General features: G+C 34.7%; 6 non-coding genes across 6 annotated transcripts; all 6 read left to right on the top strand.

Annotated features, from left to right (window-relative positions):
• Positions 1 to 392: 392 nt before the first annotated feature.
• TRNAI-AAU (transfer RNA isoleucine (anticodon AAU)) lies at positions 393 to 466 on the top strand. The gene has a single exon. It is a non-coding gene; the product is annotated as a tRNA-Ile (tRNA).
• A 3424-nt stretch (positions 467 to 3890) lies between these two features.
• Positions 3891 to 3964, top strand: TRNAI-AAU (transfer RNA isoleucine (anticodon AAU)). The gene has a single exon. It is a non-coding gene; the product is annotated as a tRNA-Ile (tRNA).
• Positions 3965 to 6473: 2509 nt separating this feature from the next.
• On the top strand, positions 6474 to 6547 carry TRNAI-AAU (transfer RNA isoleucine (anticodon AAU)). Its single transcript has one exon. It is a non-coding gene; the product is annotated as a tRNA-Ile (tRNA).
• A 1652-nt stretch (positions 6548 to 8199) lies between these two features.
• On the top strand, positions 8200 to 8273 carry TRNAI-AAU (transfer RNA isoleucine (anticodon AAU)). Its single transcript has one exon. It is a non-coding gene; the product is annotated as a tRNA-Ile (tRNA).
• A 5103-nt stretch (positions 8274 to 13376) lies between these two features.
• TRNAI-AAU (transfer RNA isoleucine (anticodon AAU)) lies at positions 13377 to 13450 on the top strand. Its single transcript has one exon. It is a non-coding gene; the product is annotated as a tRNA-Ile (tRNA).
• Positions 13451 to 14239: 789 nt separating this feature from the next.
• TRNAI-AAU (transfer RNA isoleucine (anticodon AAU)) lies at positions 14240 to 14313 on the top strand. Its single transcript has one exon. It is a non-coding gene; the product is annotated as a tRNA-Ile (tRNA).
• Positions 14314 to 20280: the final 5967 nt, after the last annotated feature.

Raw genomic sequence — 20280 nt, 5'->3', positions numbered from 1 at the left:
AAATGCCAAGGACATATTTTCATCAGTCTCCAAGCCAATACTTGATGCTCCTTTAATGTTGAAAATAGATGTATTTTCTTCTGTATCATGTGTATCTCTATATTTCCTTTGAGGGGAAGCTGATAGAATGATTAAATGAATCAATTGCATATAGGTGATGAATTGTTATTTATTGCTAAAACACATGGAAAAAACATTAATGGTTCTAAGTTTTAACACTAAGTATGAACATCTCTTTTGTATTGTAACTTAGTCATATTAGTTTCTTCATGTTGATATTATATATTTATAACTTCATGGTAAACCTACTGAAATTAAGCTTTCCAAATCTCCCGGGTTAACTATCATTAGCACTTCTTCATATGCTGGACTTCCAGGAAATTGTGCAAAACGGCCTGTTAGCTCAGATGGTTAGAGCGTGGTGCTAATAACGCCAAGGTCACAGGTTCGATCCCTGTACAGGCCAAGTTTAATTGTTTGAAAAAAGATTAATTTTTCTTGTGTCTCATTTTTGACTGTTTATCACCTTGGATCAAACACTGCTTGAAGGATTGGATAAATATATTTGATATAGTTGTAGAATTAATTATTATTCTGAAAGCTCCTGGAATATCTATTAATGGTTCTAAGTTCTAACGCCAAGTAACTTAATCTCTTATTTATTGCAATTTATTGAGGTCATTTTTGTTTTGTCTTGTTTTTTTTTTTATTTATTTTTTTTTTTTTTTAAAACCTTTATTTGTAAAATGCACAATACACAGCGTCTGCCTACAACCCCTAGGGGCCGGCCGCTATGACATATGGGAAAAGAATAAAGCAGTATAAATGGAACAGAACGCCATTAGAGCTGTCTATGAGCGAAGAGTAATGTATGTGGCATAGAACAATAGCATAAGGATATAAAAAGGTTTAATTTTATAATTTTGTCGAATGCAAGCCTAAAACTACAAAAAGAGTCAAAGCCACTCACTGAACAGGATAGTTATTATAATTTAGGGAGCATCCGGGAGGTGGCGTGATAGTGGAAGCATGTGACAGAAAACAAGTGACCACCATCCAGGAACCAGGATCAACCACTATGTCACATGAAGAGACGATATAGTAAACTCCCTAATAAGACCGGACCCCGACCCCAAAGGAAGCGAAGAGATATAGAAAAAGGAAACAGAAGAAGAGAAGAAAAAGAAAGAGGGCCATAGAAACAAAGAGAAAACATAAAACACATCCCATCCCCCCACCCTGCATACCAGCGGAAGGCCACGGCCCACCCCCCCCCATAGGCATGCCTGTCGCCCCAAGAAACCCACAAGTGGGAAAGAGAGTATATAGAGTGAGAAGAGCCATCCCACCCACCAACTCTCAGAGAAGGCAGGGAGGAGCTAGATTCGACGTAATCTCGGTCACCACCGGTCCTATTAACATCACACACGCAAATTACCATCAGCTTAAGAGTAGTAGCAATCCGAAAGGTAGGTGGGGAGAATAATCTCAAGTAAACGAATAAATCAAACAAAGAACAGTCACATCATAGTCCCCGCCCAACAATACATACGTTACCCTTAAGGAATCACCGAGGACCAGTAGAAATTCCCAAGACCACCATCATATATCCCCAGCCGCCCGATCCCGGGCCCCGCGACCAATACAATACCCATAATCACTATCCCCGGCAGTCCATCAGTATCCCAGCTGTGTAAGCAGAAACAGACCGTGCACAACAGGAAACCACCCCAGCCCCGCCCCCCTCGATGCGAAGCAGCAGCATAGTCCAGCCTAATGGTAGACATCTTGGATGAAGCGAGCGAGCAAAGTGTCCACATCAGAGCGGGGGGGTGTCCGTAAACGTCCATCCAACACACAGCCATGATGGTAACAATAGAACAGGAGAACGTAGCGCCCTCCAGCACATACAGTCGATAAAACCACCCTCGGCCATCTCTCCTCGGATCCCGACCCGACACCATAATAGCATACGCCATCCCAACAGTTCCACTTTCCCGTCAACCATGTAGCATCCAACCACGTTTAAAACACATACAGTGTTAGCCTTGTCCCCGTCGATCCAGCCCAGCAACGAAGTCCAGGCGGGCAGCGGCCATCTTGGGCATGAGGTGCAGATGTAAAGACCACCACCAGTCCAAAAGCCCCTCGCAGAAATCCGTCCCACGTAGTGCAGAACACTCAGTAGCTACCCAGCAAAGGTGGAAACCCAGCAGCAGTACCTGAAGGCCGAATGGCCAGGGCCGTTGCAACATCATCTTGGCGGAGCAGGGGGGCCCTCCGGGGGACCCCAAGGTGGACACGGGGCAAGTCGACCAGCAAGCGCTCTCCAGCCGGTAGGCAGGATCCAGCGTCGCCCTCCCCAGCGTCTCCAGAGTAGAGGGCCCAGCAGCCGAATCATCCAGGGTGTAACGTGTCACAACACACGGCGGGGTACACGGGTCCCACCCGCCGGTCGCCGGGTATCGCAGATCCGGCGGGGAACCGCCAGCAGCACAGTCGTCCGGGAGCCCACCGGGCATCACTCCATTTAGACGGTCCCTCAGATCACGGGCGCGAGCCCGCATAGATGTCCACAGCTCGTGCAGGGCAATGTAGACATCTGCAAGGGCGATGGACTCCACAGCAGCCGAGTCCCGCACCCAAAGGGGGTCGCCATGTTGTCGTCCACTGTAGTGGCTGCCGGAGCCCATCTCAAAGGCGAAGCCGATAGTGTAGGCAGTGGGCGCAATCACTACTAAGCCACGAAGAAAGTTTAACTCCCGCCGTCCAGGGTCCTGCCGTAAGCAACTTGCCTTTAGGAAAGCGTCTTGTGGATCCCCCGGGGGGTACCAGGCAAGATGAAGGGCGCCCGGTAAAATGGCGTCCGCTGCAGCGCCAAAGGATAGTGGAATCACCCAGCGCCGATCCTGGGACTGGTGTGGGATACAACGTATCTCCTGAGGCGGTATCGAACCAAACAGGGAAGAGCGGGCCGGACGGCACACTGTAGCAATCGTTTGCAACAGTAGCACAACAGCCTCCGGCCCCTCTCGTCACAGGCGTCCGCGGCTGCTGAGTCAGGGGGCAGCCTCACCGGAGAACAAAGGATCCGATCCCTCACACGCCGAGGCAGGGCAGGTCCAGGGCAAATCTCCGGTTCCACAACGAGCTGAGCGGCGGGGAGCCCACCATTCGAGGCAGAAGCCCAGCGCGGCTCCGAAGCGCCGGTTTTCAAGCAGGATAGATATCAGGATCCGCTGCGCTTCGGACAGGAAGCGGGCAGGTTAGCGGAGCCGAGGAGTCAGGCGGCCATCGCGGTCTCTGGCGTAGCTCCTCCTTGTTTTGTCTTGTTGATGAAATATAAAGATAGTATGAATGTAAACAGCTGAATATAAGCTTTCCAATTATCCCGGGTTAACAATCAGTAGCACTTCATCATCTGCTATTTCTTCAATAGCATGCTATATATTTAGTGAGCCTATTAGTTTAGTCTTTAGAGCATAAAGGTAAAAATGCCAAGGACATACTTTCAATCAGTCTCCAAGCCAATACTTGATGCTCCTTTAATGTTGAAAATAGATGTATTTTCTTCTGTATCATGTGTATCTCTATATTTCCTTTGAGGAGAAGCTGATAGAATGATTAAATGAATCAATTGCATATAGGTGATGAATTGTTATTTATTGCTAAAACACATGGAAAAAACATTAATGGTTCTAAGTTCTAACACTAAGTATGAAAATCTCTTTTGTATTGTAATTTTTTTAAAGTCATATTAGTTTCTTCATGTTGATAATATATATTTATAAGTTCATGGTAAACCTCTGAAATTAAGCTTTCCAAATCTCCTGGGTTAACTATCATTAGCACTTTTTCATATGCTGGACATCCAGGAGTTTATGCAAAATGGCCTGTTAGCTCAGATGGTTAGAGCGTGGTGCTAATAACGCCAAGGTCACAGGTTCGATCCCTGTACAGGCCAAGTTTAATTGTTTGAAAAAAGATTATTTTTTCTTGTGTCTCATTTTTGACTGTTTATCACCTTGGATCAAACGCTGCTTGGAGGATTGGATGAATACATTTGATATAGTTGTAGAATTAATTATTATTCTGAAAGCTCCTGAAATATCTATTCATGGTTCTAAGTTCTAACGCCAAGTAACTAAATCTCTTATTTATTGCAATTTATTGAGGTCATTTTTGTTTTGTCTTATTGATGAAATATAAAGATAGTATGAATGTAAACAGCTGAATATAAGCTTTCCAACTATCCCGGGTTAACAATCGGTAGCACTTCATCATCTGCTATTTCTTCAATAGTATGCTATATATTTAGTGAGCCTATTAGTTTAGTCTTTAGAGCATAAAGTTAAAAATGCCAAGGACATACTTTCAATCAATCTCCTAGCCAATACTTGATGCTCCTTTAATGTTGAAAATAGATGTATTTTCTTCTGTATCATGTGTATCTCTATATTTTCTTTGAGGGGAAGCTGATAGAATGATTAAATGAATCAATTGCATATAGGTGATGAATTGTTATTTATTGCTAAAACACATGGAAAAAACATTAATGGTTCTAAGTTCTAACACTAAGTATGAAAATCTCTTTTGTATTGTAATTTTTTTAAAGTCATATTAGTTTATTCATGTTGATATTATATATTTATAACTTCATGGTAAACCTCTGAAATTAGGCTTTCCAAATCTCCCGGGTTAACTATCATTAGCACTTCTTCATATGCTGGACTTCCAGCAATTCATGCAAAACGGCCTGTTAGCTCGGATGGTTAGAGCATGGTGCTAATAACGCCAAGGTCACAGGTTCGATCCCTGTACAGGCCAAGTTTAATTGTTTGTAAAAAGATACATTTTTCTTGTGTCTCATTTTTGACTGTTTATCACCTTGGATCAAACGGAGCTTGAAGGATTGGATGAATATATTTCATATAGTTGTAGAATTAATTATTATTCTGAAAGCTCCTGGAATATCTATTAATGGTTCTAAGTTCTAACGCCAAGTAACTAAATCTCTTATTTATTGCAATTCATTGAGGTCATTTTTGTTTTGTCTTGTTGATGAAATATAAAGATAGTATGAATGTAAACAGCTGAATATAAGCTTTCCAACTATCCCGGGTTAACAATCAGTAGCACTTCATCATCTGCTATTTCTTCAATAGTATGCTATATATTTAGTGAGCCTATTAGTTTAGTCTTTAGAGCATAAAGTTAAAAATGCCAAGGACATACTTTCAATCAGTCTCCAAGCCAATACTTGATGCTCCTTTAATGTTGAAAATAGATGTATTTTCTTCTGTATCATGTGTATGTCTATATTTCCTTTGAGGGGAAGCTGATAGAATGATTAGATGAATCAATTGCATATAGGTGATGAATTGTTATTTATTGCTAAAACACATGGAAAAAACATTAATGGTTCTAAGTTCTAACACTAAGTATGAAAATCTCTTTTGTATTGTAATTTTTTTAGAGTCATATTAGTTTCTTCATGTTGATATTATATAAGTATAACTTCATGGTAAACCTCTGAAATTAAGCTTTCCAAATCTCCCGGGTTAACTATCATTAGCACTTCTTCATATGCTGGACTTCCAGGAATTTGTGCAAAACGGCCTGTTAGCTCAGATGGTTAGAGCGTGGTGCTAATAACGCCAAGGTCACAGGTTCAATCCCTGTACAGGCCGAGTTTAATTGTTTGTAAAAAGATTAATTTTTCTTGTGTCTAATTTTTGACTGTTTATCACCTTGGATCAAACGCTGCTTGAAGGATTGGATGAATACATTTGATATAGTTGTAGAATTAATTATTATTCTGAAAGCTCCTGGAATATCTATTAATGGTTCTAAGTTCTAAATCCAAGTAACTAAATCTCTTATTTATTGCAATTCATTGAGGTCATTTTTGTTTTGTCTTGTTGATGAAATATACAGATAGTATGAATGTAAACAGCTGAATATAAGCTTTCCAACTATCCCGGGTTAACAATCAGTAGCACTTCATCATCTGCTATTTCTTCAATAGTATGCTATATATTTAGCGAGCCTATTAGTTTAGTCTTTAGAGCAAAAAGTTAAAAATGCCAAGGACATATTTTCATCAGTCTCCAAGCCAATACTTGATGCTCCTTTAATGTTGAAAATAGATGTATTTTCTTCTGTATCATGTGTATCTCTATATTTCCTTTGAGGGGAAGCTGATAGAATGATTAAATGAATCAATTGCATATAGGTGATGAATTGTTATTTATTGCTAAAACACATGGAAAAAACATTAATGGTTCTAAGTTTTAACACTAAGTATGAACATCTCTTTTGTATTGTAACTTAGTCATATTAGTTTCTTCATGTTGATATTATATATTTATAACTTCATGGTAAACCTACTGAAATTAAGCTTTCCAAATCTCCCGGGTTAACTATCATTAGCACTTCTTCATATGCTGGACTTCCAGGAAATTGTGCAAAAAGGCCTGTTAGCTCAGATGGTTAGAGCGTGGTGCTAATAACGCCAAGGTCACAGGTTCGATCCCTGTACAGGCCAAGTTTAATTGTTTGAAAAAAGATTAATTTTTCTTGTGTCTCATTTTTGACTGTTTATCACCTTGGATCAAACACTGCTTGAAGGATTGGATAAATATATTTGATATAGTTGTAGAATTAATTATTATTCTGAAAGCTCCTGGAATATCTATTAATGGTTCTAAGTTCTAACGCCAAGTAACTTAATCTCTTATTTATTGCAATTTATTGAGGTCATTTTTGTTTTGTCTTGTTGATGAAATATAAAGATAGTATGAATGTAAACAGCTGAATATAAGCTTTCCAATTATCCCGGGTTAACAATCAGTAGCACTTCATCATCTGCTATTTCTTCAATAGTATGCTATATATTTAGTGAGCCTATTAGTTTAGTCTTTAGAGCATAACGGTAAAAATGCCAAGGACATACTTTCAATCAGTCTCCAAGCCAATACTTGATGCTCCTTTAATGTTGAAAATAGATGTATTTTCTTCTGTATCATGTGTATCTCTATATTTCCTTTGAGGGGAAGCTGATAGAATGATTAAATGAATCAATTGCATATAGGTGATGAATTGTTATTTATTGCTAAAACACATGGAAAAAACATTAATGGTTCTAAGTTCTAACACTAAGTATGAAAATCTCTTTTGTATTGTAATTTTTTTAAAGTCATATTAGTTTCTTCATGTTGATAATATATATTTATAAGTTCATGGTAAACCTCTGAAATTAAGCTTTCCAAATCTCCCGGGTTAACTATCATTAGCACTTTTTCATATGCTGGACTTCCAGGAGTTTATGCAAAATGGCCTGTTAGCTCAGATGGTTAGAGCGTGGTGCTAATAACGCCAAGGTCACAGGTTTGATCCCTGTACAGGCCAAGTTTAATTGTTTGAAAAAAGATTATTTTTTCTTGTGTCTCATTTTTGACTGTTTATCACCTTGGATCAAACGCTGCTTGGAGGATTGGATGAATACATTTGATATAGTTGTAGAATTAATTATTATTCTGAAAGCTCCTGAAATATCTATTCATGGTTCTAAGTTCTAACGCCAAGTAACTAAATCTCTTATTTATTGCAATTTATTGAGGTCATTTTTGTTTTGTCTTATTGATGAAATATAAAGATAGTATGAATGTAAACAGCTGAATATAAGCTTTCCAACTATCCCGGGTTAACAATCGGTAGCACTTCATCATCTGCTATTTCTTCAATAGTATGCTATATATTTAGTGAGCCTATTAGTTTAGTCTTTAGAGCATAAAGTTAAAAATGCCAAGGACATACTTTCAATCAATCTCCTAGCCAATACTTGATGCTCCTTTAATGTTGAAAATAGATGTATTTTCTTCTGTATCATGTGTATCTCTATATTTTCTTTGAGGGGAAGCTGATAGAATGATTAAATGAATCAATTGCATATAGGTGATGAATTGTTATTTATTGCTAAAACACATGGAAAAAACATTAATGGTTCTAAGTTCTAACACTAAGTATGAAAATCTCTTTTGTATTGTAATTTTTTTAAAGTCATATTAGTTTCTTCATGTTGATAATATATATTTATAAGTTCATGGTAAACCTCTGAAATTAAGCTTTCCAAATCTCCCGGGTTAACTATCATTAGCACTTTTTCATATGCTGGACTTCCAGGAGTTTATGCAAAATGGCCTGTTAGCTCAGATGGTTAGAGCGTGGTGCTAATAACGCCAAGGTCACAGGTTCGATCCCTGTACAGGCCAAGTTTAATTGTTTGAAAAAAGATTATTTTTTCTTGTGTCTCATTTTTGACTGTTTATCACCTTGGATCAAACGCTGCTTGGAGGATTGGATGAATACATTTGATATAGTTGTAGAATTAATTATTATTCTGAAAGCTCCTGAAATATCTATTCATGGTTCTAAGTTCTAACGCCAAGTAACTAAATCTCTTATTTATTGCAATTTATTGAGGTCATTTTTGTTTTGTCTTATTGATGAAATATAAAGATAGTATGAATGTAAACAGCTGAATATAAGCTTTCCAACTATCCCGGGTTAACAATCGGTAGCACTTCATCATCTGCTATTTCTTCAATAGTATGCTATATATTTAGTGAGCCTATTAGTTTAGTCTTTAGAGCATAAAGTTAAAAATGCCAAGGACATACTTTCAATCAATCTCCTAGCCAATACTTGATGCTCCTTTAATGTTGAAAATAGATGTATTTTCTTCTGTATCATGTGTATCTCTATATTTTCTTTGAGGGGAAGCTGATAGAATGATTAAATGAATCAATTGCATATAGGTGATGAATTGTTATTTATTGCTAAAACACATGGAAAAAACATTAATGGTTCTAAGTTTTAACACTAAGTATGAACATCTCTTTTGTATTGTAATTTTTTTAAAGTCATATTAGTTTATTCATGTTGATATTATATATTTATAACTTCATGGTAAACCTCTGAAATTAAGCTTTCCAAATCTCCCGGGTTAACTATCATTAGCACTTCTTCATATGCTGGACTTCCAGCAATTCATGCAAAACGGCCTGTTAGCTCGGATGGTTAGAGCATGGTGCTAATAACGCCAAGGTCACAGGTTCGATCCCTGTACAGGCCAAGTTTAATTGTTTGTAAAAAGATACATTTTTCTTGTGTCTCATTTTTGACTGTTTATCACCTTGGATCAAACGGAGCTTGAAGGATTGGATGAATATATTTCATATAGTTGTAGAATTAATTATTATTCTGAAAGCTCCTGGAATATCTATTAATGGTTCTAAGTTCTAACGCCAAGTAACTAAATCTCTTATTTATTGCAATTCATTGAGGTCATTTTTGTTTTGTCTTGTTGATGAAATATAAAGATAGTATGAATGTAAACAGCTGAATATAAGCTTTCCAACTATCCCGGGTTAACAATCAGTAGCACTTCATCATCTGCTATTTCTTCAATAGTATGCTATATATTTAGTGAGCCTATTAGTTTAGTCTTTAGAGCATAAAGTTAAAAATGCCAAGGACATACTTTCAATCAGTCTCCAAGCCAATACTTGATGCTCCTTTAATGTTGAAAATAGATGTATTTTCGTCTGTATCATGTGTATGTCTATATTTCCTTTGAGGGGAAGCTGATAGAATGATTAGATGAATCAATTGCATATAGGTGATGAATTGTTATTTATTGCTAAAACACATGGAAAAAACATTAATGGTTCTAAGTTCTAACACTAAGTATGAAAATCTCTTTTGTATTGTAATTTTTTTAGAGTCATATTAGTTTCTTCATGTTGATATTATATAAGTATAACTTCATGGTAAACCTCTGAAATTAAGCTTTCCAAATCTCCCGGGTTAACTATCATTAGCACTTCTTCATATGCTGGACTTCCAGGAATTTGTGCAAAACGGCCTGTTAGCTCAGATGGTTAGAGCGTGGTGCTAATATCGCCAAGGTCACAGGTTCAATCCCTGTACAGGCCGAGTTTAATTGTTTGTAAAAAGATTAATTTTTCTTGTGTCTAATTTTTGACTGTTTATCACCTTGGATCAAACGCTGCTTGAAGGATTGGATGAATACATTTGATATAGTTGTAGAATTAATTATTATTCTGAAAGCTCCTGGAATAGCTATTAATGGTTCTAAGTTCTAACTCCAAGTAACTAAATCTCCTATTTATTGCAATTCATTGAGGTCATTTTTGTTTTGTCTTGTTGATGAAATATAAAGATAGTATGAATGTAAACAGCTGAATATAAGCTTTCCAACTATCCCGGGTTAACAATCAGTAGCACTTCATCATCTGCTATTTCTTCAATAGTATGCTATATATTTAGTGAGCCTATTAGTTTAGTCTTTAGAGCAAAATTTTAAAAATGCCAAGGACATAATTTCAATCAGTCTCCAAGCCAATACTTGATGCTCCTTTAATGTTGAAAATAGATGTATTTTCTTCTGTATCATGTGTATCTCTATATTTCCTTTGAGGGGGAGCTGATAGAATGATTAAATGAATCAATTGCATATAGGTGATGAATTGTTATTTATTGCTAAAACACATGGAAAAAACATTAATGGTTCTAAGTTCTAACACTAAGTATGAAAATCTCTTTTGTATTGTAATTTTTTTAAAGTCATATTAGTTTCTTCATGTTGATATTATATATTTATAACTTCATGGTAAACCTCTGAAATTAAGCTTTCCAAATCTCCCGGGTTAACTATCATTAGCACTTCTTCATATGCTGGACTTCCAGGAGTTTATGCAAAATGGCCTGTTAGCTCAGATGGTTAGAGCGTGGTGCTAATAACGCCAAGGTCACAGGTTCGATCCATATACAGGCCAAGTTTAATTGTTTGAAAAAAGATTAATTTTTTCTTGCGTCTCATTCTTGACTGTTTATTACCTTGAATCAAACGCTGCTTGAAGGATTGGATAAATACATTTGATATAGTTGTAGAATTAATTATTATTCTGAAAGCTCCTGGAATATCTATTAATGGTTCTAAGTTCTAACGCCAAGTAACTTAATCTCTTATTTATTGCAATTTATTGAGGTCATTTTTGTTTTGTCTTGTTGATGAAATATAAAGATAGTATGAATGTAAACAGCTGAATATAAGCTTTCCAATTATCCCGGGTTAACAATCAGTAGCACTTCATCATCTGCTATTTCTTCAATAGTATGCTATATATTTAGTGAGCCTATTAGTTTAGTCTTTAGAGCATGAAGGTAAAAATGCCAAGGACATACTTTCAATCAGTCTCCAAGCCAATACTTGATGCTCCTTTAATGTTGAAAATAGATGTATTTTCTTCTGTATCATGTGTATGTCTATATTTCCTTTGAGGGGAAGCTGATAGAACGATTAGTTGAATCAATTGCATATGGGTGATGAATTGTTATTTATTGCTAAAACACATGGAAAAAACATTAATGGTTCTAAGTTCTAACACTAAGTATGAAAATCTCTTTTGTATTGTAATTTTTTTAAAGTCATATTAGTTTCTTCATGTTGATATTATATATTTATAATTTCATGGTAAACCTCTGAAATTAAGCTTTCCAAATCTCCCGGGTTAACTATCATTAGCAGTTCTTCACATGCTGGACTTCCAAGAATTTGTGCAAAATGGCTTGTTAGCTCAGATGGTTAGAGCGTGGTGCTAATAACGCCAAGGTCACAGGTTCGATCCCTGTACAGGCCAAGTATAATTGTTTGAAAAAAGAGTAATTTTTCTTGTGTCTCATTTTTGACTGTTTATCACCTTATATCAAAATCTGCTTGAAGGATTGGATGAATACATTTGATATAGTTGTAGAATTAATTATTATTCTGAAAGCTCCTGGAATACCTATTAATGGTTCTAAGTTCTAACTCCAAGTAACTAAATCTCTTATTTATTGCAATTCATTGAGTTCATTTTTGTTTTGTCTTGTTGATGAAATATAAAGATAGTATGAATGTAAACAGCTGAATATAAGCTTTCCAACTATCCCGGGTTAACAATGAGTAGCACTTCATCATCTTCTATTTCTTCAATAGTATGCTATATATTTAGTGAGCCTATTAGTTTAGTCTTTAGAGCAAAAAGTTAAAAATGCCAAGGACATATTTCCCTCAGTCTCCAAGCCAATACTTGATGTTCCTTTAATGTTGAAAATAGATGTATTTTCTTCTGTATCATGTGTATCTCTATATTTCCTTTGAGGGGAAGCTGATAGAATGATTAAATGAATCAATTGCATATAGGTGATGAATTGTTATTTATTGCTAAAACACATGGAAAAAACATTAATGGTTCTAAGTTTTAACACTAAGTATGCACATCTCGTTTGTATTGTAATTTTTTTAAAGTCATATTAGTTTCTTCATGTTGATATTATATATTTATAACTTCATGGTAAACCTCTGAAATTAAGCTTTCCAAATCTCCCGGGTTAACTATCATTAGCACTTCTTCATATGCTGGACTTCCAGGAAATTGTGCAAAACGGCCTGTTAGCTCAGATGGTTAGAGCGTGGTGCTAATAACGCCAAGGTCACAGGTTCGATCCCTGTACATGCCAAGTTTAATTGTTTGAAAAAAGATTAATTTTTCTTGTGTCTCATTTTTGACTGTTTATCACCTTGGATCAAACACTGCTTGAAGGATTGGATAAATACATTTGATATAGTTGTAGAATTAATTATTATTCTGAAAGCTCCTGGAATATCTATTAATGGTTCTAAGTTCTAACGCCAAGTAACTTAATCTCTTATTTATTGCAATTTATTGAGGTCATTTATGTTTTGTCTTGTTGATGAAATATAAAGATAGTATGAATGTAAACAGCTGAATATAAGCTTTCCAACTATCCCGGGTTAACAATCGGTAGCACTTCATCATCTGCTATTTCTTCAATAGTATGCTATATATTTAGTGAGCCTATTAGTTTAGTCTTTAGAGCAAAAAGTTAAAAATGCCAAGGACATATTTTCAATCAGTCTCCAAGCCAATACTTGATGCTCCTTTAATGTTGAAAATAGATGTATTTTCTTCTGTATCATGTGTATCTCTATATTTCCTTTGAGGGGAAGCTGATAGAATGATTAAATGAATCAATTGCATAAAGGTGATGAATTGTTATTTATTGCTAAAACACATGGAAAAAACATTAATGGTTCTAAGTTCTAACACTAAGTATGAACATCTCTTTTGTATTGTATTTTTTTTAAGTCATATTAGTTTCTTCATGTTGATATTATATATTTATAACTTCATGGTAAACCTCTGAAATTAAGCTTTCCAAATCTCCCGGGGTAACTATCATTAGCACTTCTTCATATGCTGGACTTCCAGGAAATTGTGCAAAACGGCCTGTTAGCTCAGATGGTTAGAGCGTGGTGCTAATAACGCCAAGGTCACAGGTTCGATCCCTGTACAGGCCAAGTTTAATTGTTTGAAAAAAGGTTAATTTTTCTTGTGTCTCATTTTTGACTGTTTATCACCTTGGATCAAACACTGCTTGAAGGATTGGATAAATACATTTGATATAGTTGTAGAATTAATTATTATTCTGAAAGCTCCTGGAATATCTATTAATGGTTCTAAGATCTAACGCCAAGTAACTTAAACTCTTATTTATTGCAATTTATTGAGGTCATTTTTGTTTTGTCTTGTTGATGAAATATAAAGATAGTATGAATGTAAACAGCTGAATATAAGCTTTCCAACTATCCCGGGTTAACAATCGATAGCACTTCATCATCTGCTATTTCTTCAATGGTATGCTATATATTTATTGAGCCTATTAGTTTAGCCTTTAGAGCATAAAGTTAAAAATGCCAAGGACATACTTTCAATCAATCTCCTAGCCAATACTTGATGCTCCTTTAATGTTGAAAATAGATGTATTTTCTTCTGTATCATGTGTATCTCTATATTTCCTTTGAGGGGAAGCTGATAGAATGATTAAATGAATCAATTGCATATAGGTGATGAATTATTATTTATTGCTAAAACACATGGAAAAAACATTAATGATTCTAAGTTCTAACACTAAGTATGAACATCTCTTTTGTATTGTAATTTTTTTAAAGTCATATTAGTTTCTTCATGTTGATATTATATATTTATAACTTCATGGTAAACCTCTGAAATTAAGCTTTCCAAATCTCCCGGGTTAACTATCATTAGCACTTCTTCATATGCTGGACTTCCAGGAAATTGTGCAAAAAGGCCTGTTAGCTCAGATGGTTAGAGCGTGGTGCTAATAACGCCAAGGTCACAGGTTCGATCCCTGTACAGGCCAAGTTTAATTGTTTGAAAAAAGATTAATTTTTCTTGTGTCTCATTTTTGACTGTTTATCACCTTGGATCAAACACTGCTTGAAGGATTGGATGAATACATTTGATATAGTTGTAGAATTAATTATTATTCTGAAAGCTCCTGGAATATCTATTAATGGTTCTAAGTTCTAACGCCAAGTAACTTAATCTCTTATTTATTGCAATTTATTGAGGTCATTTTTGTTTTGTCTTGTTGATGAAATATAAAGATAGTATGAATGTAAACAGCTGAATATAAGCTTTCCAACTATCCTGTGTTAACAATCGGTAGCACTTCATCATCTGCTATTTCTTCAATAGTATGCTATATATTTAGTGAGCCTATTAGTTTAGTCTTTAGAGCAAAAAGTTAAAAATGCCAAGGACATATTTTCAATCAGTCTCCAAGCCAATACTTGATGCTCCTTTAATGTTGAAAATAGATGTATTTTCTTCTGTATCATGTGTATCTCTATATTTCCTTTGAGGGGAAGCTGATAGAATGATTAAATGAATCAATTGCATATAGGTGATAAATTGTTATTTATTGCTAAAACACATGGAAAAAACATTAATGGTTCTAAGTTCTAACACTAAGTATGAACATCTCTTTTGTATTGTAATTTTTTTAAAGTCATATTAGTTTCTTCATGTTGATATTATATATTTATAACTTCATGGTAAACCTCTGAAATTAAGCTTTCCAAATCTCCCGGGTTAACTATCATTAGCACTTCTTCATATGCTGGACTTCCAGGACATTGTGCAGAACGGCCTGTTAGCTCAGATGGTTAGAGCGTGGTGCTAATAACGCCGAGGTCACAGGTTCGATCCCTGTACAGGCCAAGTTTAATTGTTTGAAAAAAGATTAATTTCTCTTGTGTCTCATTTTTGACTGTTTATCACCTTGGATCAAACACTGCTTGAAGGATTGGATAAATACATTTGATATAGTTGTAGAATTAATTATTATTCTGAAAGCTCCTGGAATATCTATTAATGGTTCTAAGTTCTAACGCCAAGTAACTTAATCTCTTATTTATTGCAATTTATTGAGGTCATTTTTGTTTTGTCTTGTTGATGAAATATAAAGATAGTATGAATGTAAACAGCTGAATATAAGCTTTCCAATTATCCCGGGTTAACAATCAGTAGCACTTCATCATCTGCTATTTCTTCAATAGTATGCTATATATTTAGTGAGCCTATTAGTTTAGTATTTAGAGCATGAAGGTAAAAATGCCAAGGACATACTTTCAATCAGTCTCCAAGCCAATACTTGATGCTCCTTTAATGTTGAAAATAGATGTATTTTCTTCTGTATCATGTGTATGTCTATATTTCCTTTGAGGGGAAGCTGATAGAACGATTAGTTGAATCAATTGCATATAGGTGATGAATTGTTATTTATTGCTAAAACACATGGAAAAAACATTAATGGTTCAAAGTTCTAACACTAAGTATGAAAATCTCTTTTGTATTGTAATTTTTTTAAAGTCATATTAGTTTCTTCATGTTGATATTATATATTTATAATTTCATGGTAAACCTCTGAAATTAAGCTTTCCAAATCTCCCGGGTTAACTATCATTAGCACTTCTTCACATGCTGGACTTCCAGGAATTTGTGCAAAATGGCTTGTTAGCTCAGATGGTTAGAGCGTGGTGCTAATAACGCCAAGGTCACAGGTTCGATCCCTGTACAGGCCAAGTATAATTGTTTGAAAAAAGAGTAATTTTTCTTGTGTCTCATTTTTGACTGTTTATCACCTTGGATCAAACACTGCTTGAAGGATTGGATGAATACATTTGATATAGTTGTAGAATTAATTATTATTCTGAAAGCTCCTGGAATATCTAATAATGGTTCTAAGTTCTAACTCCAAGTAACTAAATCTCTTATTTATTGCAATTCATTGAGGTCATTTTTGTTTTGTCTTGTTGATGAAATATAAAGATAGTATGAATGTAAACAGCTGAATATAAGCTTTCCAACTATCCCGGGTTAACAATCGATAGCACTTCATCATCTGCTATTTCTTCAATGGTATGCTATATATTTATTGAGCCTATTAGTTTAGTCTTTAGAGCATAAAGTTAAAAATGCCAAGGACATACTTTCAATCAATCTCCTAGCCAATACTTGATGCTCCTTTAATGTTGAAAATAGATGTATTTTCTTCTGTATCATGTGTATGTCTATATTTCCTTTGATGGGAAGCTGATAGAACGATTAGTTGAATCAATTGCATATAGGTGATGAATTGTTATTTATTGCTAAAACACATGGAAAAAACATTAATGGTTCTAAGTTCTAACACTAAGTATGAAAATCTCTTTTGTATTGTAATTTTTTTAAAGTCATATTAGTTTCTTCATGTTGATATTATATATTTATAATTTCATGGTAAACCTCTGAAATTAAGCTTTCCAAATCTCCCGGGTTAACTATCATTAGCACTTCTTCACATGCTGGACTTCCAGGAATTTGTGCAAAATGGCTTGTTAGCTCAGATGGTTAGAGCGTGGTGCTAATAACGCCAAGGTCACAGGTTCGATCCTTGTACAGGCCAAGTATAATTGTTTGAAAAAAGAGTAATTTTTCTTGTGTCTCATTTTTGACTGTTTATCACCTTGGATCAAACACTGCTTGAAGGATTGGATGAATACATTTGATATAGTTGTAGAATTAATTATTATTCTGAAAGCTCCTGGAATATCTAATAATGGTTCTAAGTTCTAACTCCAAGTAACTAAATCTCTTATTTATTGCAATTCATTGAGGTCATTTTTGTTTTGTCTTGTTGATGAAATATAAAGATAGTATGAATGTAAACAGCTGAATATAAGCTTTCCAACTATCCCGGGTTAACAATCGATAGCACTTCATCATCTGCTATTTCTTCAATGGTATGCTATATATTTATTGAGCCTATTAGTTTAGTCTTTAGAGCATGAAGTTAAAAATGCCAAGGACATACTTTCAATCAATCTCCTAGCCAATACTTGATGCTCCTTTAATGTTGAAAATAGATGTATTTTCTTCTGTATCATGTGTATGTCTATATTTCCTTTGATGGGAAGCTGATAGAACGATTAGTTGAATCAATTGCATATAGGTGATGAATTGTTATTTATTGCTAAAACACATGGAAAAAACATTAATGGTTCTAAGTTCTAACACTAAGTATGAAAATCTCTTTTGTATTGTAATTTTTTTAAAGTCATATTAGTTTCTTCATGTTGATATTATATATTTATAATTTCATGGTAAACCTCTGAAATTAAGCTTTCCAAATCTCCCGGGTTAACTATCATTAGCACTTCTTCACATGCTGGACTTCCAGGAATTTGTGCAAAATGGCTTGTTAGCTCAGATGGTTAGAGCGTGGTGCTAATAACGCCAAGGTCACAGGTTCGATCCTTGTACAGGCCAAGTATAATTGTTTGAAAAAAGAGTAATTTTTCTTGTGTCTCATTTTTGACTGTTTATCACCTTGGATCAAACACTGCTTGAAGGATTGGATGAATACATTTGATATAGTTGTAGAATTAATTATTATTCTGAAAGCTCCTGGAATATCTAATAATGGTTCTAAGTTCTAACTCCAAGTAACTAAATCTCTTATTTATTGCAATTCATTGAGGTCATTTTTGTTTTGTCTTGTTGATGAAATATAAAGATAGTATGAATGTAAACAGCTGAATATAAGCTTTCCAACTATCCCGGGTTAACAATCGATAGCACTTCATCATCTGCTATTTCTTCAATGGTATGCTATATATTTATTGAGCCTATTAGTTTAGTCTTTAGAGCATAAAGTTAAAAATGCCAAGGACATACTTTCAATCAATCTCCTAGCCAATACTTGATGCTCCTTTAATGTTGAAAATAGATGTATTTTCTTCTGTATCATGTGTATGTCTATATTTCCTTTGATGGGAAGCTGATAGAACGATTAGTTGAATCAATTGCATATAGGTGATGAATTGTTATTTATTGCTAAAACACATGGAAAAAACATTAATGGTTCTAAGTTCTAACACTAAGTATGAAAATCTCTTTTGTATTGTAATTTTTTTAAAGTCATATTAGTTTCTTCATGTTGATATTATATATTTATAATTTCATGGTAAACCTCTGAAATTAAGCTTTCCAAATCTCCCGGGTTAACTATCATTAGCACTTCTTCACATGCTGGACTTCCAGGAATTTGTGCAAAATGGCTTGTTAGCTCAGATGGTTAGAGCGTGGTGCTAATAACTCCAAGGTCACAGGTTTGATCCCTGTACAGGCCAAGTATAATTGTTTGAAAAAAGAGTAATTTTTCTTGTGTCTCATTTTTGACTGTTTATCACCTTGGATCAAACACTGCTTGAAGGATTGGATGAATACATTTGATATAGTTGTAGAATTAATTATTATTCTGAAAGCTCCTGGAATATCTATTAATGGTTCTAAGTTCTAACTCCAAGTAACTAAATCTCTTATTTATTGCAATTCATTGAGGTCATTTTTGTTTTGTCTTGTTGATGAAATATAAAGATAGTATGAATGTAAACAGCTGAATATAAGCTTTCCAACTATCCTGGGTTAACAATCAGTAGCACTTCATCATCTGCTATTTCTTCAATAGTATGCTATATATTTAGTGAGCCTATTAGTTTAGTCTTTAGAGCATAAAGTTAAAAATGCCAAGGACATACTTTCAATCAATCTCCTAGCCAATACTTGATGCTCCTTTAATGTTGAAAATAGATGTATTTTCTTCTGTATCATGTGTATCTCTATATTTTCTTTGAGGGGAAGCTGATAGAATGATTAAATGAATCAATTGCATATAGGTGATGAATTGTTATTTATTGCTAAAACACATGGAAAAAACATTAATGGTTCTAAGTTCTAACACTAAGTATGAAAATCTCTTTTGTATTGTAATTTTTTTAAAGTCATATTAGTTTATTCATGTTGATATTATATATTTATAACTTCATGGTAAACCTCTGAAATTAGGCTTTCCAAATCTCCCGGGTTAACTATCATTAGCACTTCTTCATATGCTGGACTTCCAGCAATTCATGCAAAACGGCCTGTTAGCTCGGATGGTTAGAGCATGGTGCTAATAACGCCAAGGTCACAGGTTCGATCCCTGTACAGGCCAAGTTTAATTGTTTGTAAAAAGATACATTTTTCTTGTGTCTCATTTTTGACTGTTTATCACCTTGGATCAAACGGAGCTTGAAGGATTGGATGAATATATTTCATATAGTTGTAGAATTAATTATTATTCTGAAAGCTCCTGGAATATCTATTAATGGTTCTAAGTTCTAACGCCAAGTAACTAAATCTCTTATTTATTGCAATTCATTGAGGTCATTTTTGTTTTGTCTTGTTGATGAAATATAAAGATAGTATGAATGTAAACAGCTGAATATAAGCTTTCCAACTATCCCGGGTTAACAATCAGTAGCACTTCATCATCTGCTATTTCTTCAATAGTATGCTATATATTTAGTGAGCCTATTAGTTTAGTCTTTAGAGCATAAAGTTAAAAATGCCAAGGACATACTTTCAATCAGTCTCCAAGCCAATACTTGATGCTCCTTTAATGTTGAAAATAGATGTATTTTCTTCTGTATCATGTGTATCTCTATATTTCCTTTGAGGGGAAGCTGATAGAATGATTAAATGAATCAATTGCATATAGGTGATGAATTATTATTTATTGCTAAAACACATGGAAAAAACATTAATGATTCTAAGTTCTAACACTAAGTATGAACATCTCTTTTGTATTGTAATTTTTTTAAAGTCATATTAGTTTCTTCATGTTGATATTATATATTTATAACTTCATGGTAAACCTCTGAAATTAAGCTTTCCAAATCTCCCGGGTTAACTATCATTAGCACTTCTTCATATGCTGGACTTCCAGGAAATTGTGCAAAAA

Source organism: Lissotriton vulgaris, chromosome 12, assembly GCF_964263255.1.
Source record: "Lissotriton vulgaris chromosome 12, aLisVul1.2, whole genome shotgun sequence".
Classification (NCBI taxonomy): Eukaryota; Metazoa; Chordata; class Amphibia; order Caudata; family Salamandridae; genus Lissotriton; species Lissotriton vulgaris.
This window is presented reverse-complemented; position numbering and strand designations above follow the sequence as displayed.